The sequence below is a fragment of the Alligator sinensis genome, unplaced genomic scaffold, assembly GCF_000455745.1.
Source record: "Alligator sinensis unplaced genomic scaffold, ASM45574v1 scaffold619_1, whole genome shotgun sequence".
NCBI lineage: Eukaryota > Metazoa > Chordata > Crocodylia > Alligatoridae > Alligator > Alligator sinensis.
Genome location: NW_005842134.1, coordinates 1,084,557 through 1,087,344, shown reverse-complemented (window position 1 = coordinate 1,087,344; position 2,788 = coordinate 1,084,557).

The window sequence follows — 2,788 nt, the reverse complement described above, 5'->3', positions numbered from 1 at the left end:
ACTCCTAACCTTTCCCTATCAAAGGCTTATCCAGCCTCCTCTCAGAAACAAAAGGGAAAAGAGCAGCCCATCAACACTGCCTGTGGCAGAAAGAGGCTCTGGACATAGGGCCTCAACCTTGGAAAACCAGCAACCCCACTGCTGGGCTATCACTCAGGCACCTGATGGTGTTGGTGACTATAGGATCAGGAAGGCATTTTGGCTACAGGCTGTCTGAGACCACTGGCTAGAAGCAAGACCAAGGAGATGGACTGAACCCCTCCCACACACGCCGTTAACCAACAAAAAATTTGAATGCCTTTGGTTATTCCTCACCTTAGCAATTGTACACCTAGTTTCATAGTTTCATACTAGCTAGGGTCAGGAGGGACCTGAACAGATCATCTAGCCTGACCCCCTGCCACAGGCAGGAATGAATGCTGGGTTCACAAGACCCCAGACAGGTGTTCATCCAACCTTCTCTTGAATATGCCCGAGGTAGGGGCGAGGAGCACCTCCCTGGGAAGTTGGTTCCAGATTTTGGCCACCCTAACTGTAAAATATTGCCTTCTGATCTCCAACCTAAATCTATTTACAATGACCATTGTTCCTCGTCACCCCAGGTGGTGCTGGGGAGAAAAGAGCTCTGCCTATTTGCTGTTGATCCCCGCTGATGAGCTTGTAGGCAGCCACCAGGTCCCCCCTCAGCCTCCTCTTGCTGAGGGTGAACAGGTTCAGGTCCTTCAGTCTCTCCTCGTAGGGCCTGTCCTGCTGCCCTCTCACCAAGCGGGTGGCCCTCCTCTGAACCCTCTCCTGGCTGGCCACATCCCTTTTGAAGTGCGGTGCCCAGTACTGGACGCAGTCCTCCAACTGCGGCCTGACCAAAGTCGCATAGAGGGGGAGTATCGCCTCTCTGGACCGGCTTGAGATGCACCTTTTGTAGTCTGTCTAAACCAACCTCATGCTGAAACCATTATTTAAGAATGTCTTGCCACCTTACAGCTCTGTACTGATTCAGTTAGCATGCATGGGGTCTTCCTCTATTCCTATCATAGCACAACAATATAACTTCTTAACTCCCTACACCCAGGGCTAACATAAGCTATACGACTAACCGCATGTTTTAAATTGCATTCACATGCACCGACTATGAACCCATGTAGCTACCAAGCACAGGGTCTTATATTATCTTATAACTCTACAAAGCCATGTAAAAATCATGAGAAAGATGGGCCTGGACAGATCCTCCAGGCTGCTGATGCAGCTCATCAGTGACCACAGCTTAGTGGATGCTGGGAAAGAAGCCCGTGGCCCCAGTGGAAATTTCACCCAGGTGGACCTGTTGGGGAATACCAAGTCACAAATAGACTTTGTTTGGCCCCCCCAAGGGGTGGAAAGCAAGAAAAGTCCAATCCATGCCCGCTTGCTTCTCGGACCACTATCTCCTAACAGTACAGGCAGAGATAGGGGGGCTGTCTGAGGAAGGCTGGGGTGTGGAAGCTGAACGTGAGCCTCCTGGAGGACGAGAAGACCCAGCACAGCGACAGGGAGCGCTATGCAGCGGGGAGGACCCTCAGAGCCCTGCACCTGAACCACATGGAGTGGTGGACCAGTGTCAAGGAAGGGACCAATGCCTTCTTCCAGAAGGCCAGCAGGTGGCGAGCCCAGTGTCAGAAGAGGCAGCACAAGCACCTCAACTGTAAGTTCCAGCAGTGTTTCCCAACCTTTTCTAGCCATAGACACACTTAGATTAATAAAAATTTTCTGCGGCACACCTGTTAAGGCATTCCCCATCCTCATACCTATTGTAGCTCATTGCCATGGCAAAATTCCTTGGCACGCCTATTCATTTCTGATGGCACATTTTTGTGCCATGGCACACTGGTTGGGAAACACTGAGTTACAGGACCTGCACAAGCAGGCAGTAGTGGGCTGGGACATAAGGGAGGATATCTGGGGGATGAAGGCCCAGATTGGAGCCTGGTACAGGGAACAGGCCAGGAAAAAGTTCTTCTAGGCTCAGTTAAAGAAGACCAAGAGGGAGACCAGGACCAACTTGAGAGATGGAGCAACAGTGAAGCACAGCTCAAAGAAAGGGATGCTGGAGACGGTAGCCACCTTCTACTAGCAGCTCTACACTGTGCACTTGGAGGACCCTGAGGCTATGCAGCAGTGCCTGCAGGAGCTCACCTGGGCCCTCGGAGAAGAGAAGCAGTGGAAGCTAGATGAGGAATGGATGCTAGAGGAGACTGAAAGAACAGTAACATTCCTGGGGTGGACAGCCTGCCCAAGGAGTTCTATGTGGCCTTCTGGGACCAGGTGGGTCTGGCCTGCTGAAGGTCCCTTCTTTAGAAGAATGGTCTGAGGGAGAACTTGAAGAACTGAAGGCCCATCACCCTCCTAAACTTTGATTACAAGTTGCTAGCCAAAGTCCTGGACAAGCAATTCAAATCCATCCTTGTGGTCCATTATCCACAAGGACTAGTCATGCATGGTGCCAGGGTGCCAGATCCATGGAGCCCTTCTACAGCTGCAAGACACATTCTAATATCAAGGGAGAGAGGGCAGAGCATGGCTGTGCTGAACCTGGACCTGGAAAAAGCCTACAACTGAGTATCCCACCAGTTCCTGTTCAAGATGCTGAGGAAGATGTGCATCCTCCTCCAACATTCTTCACTTGGATAGGAATGCTGCACAGATGTGAGCAGCAAGGTGCTGATCAATGGGTTCCTGAGCGCATCAATCGCAGTAGAGTCAGGGGTCCAGCAGGGCTGTCCGCTCTTACAGATCCTCTTAATTCACACAATGG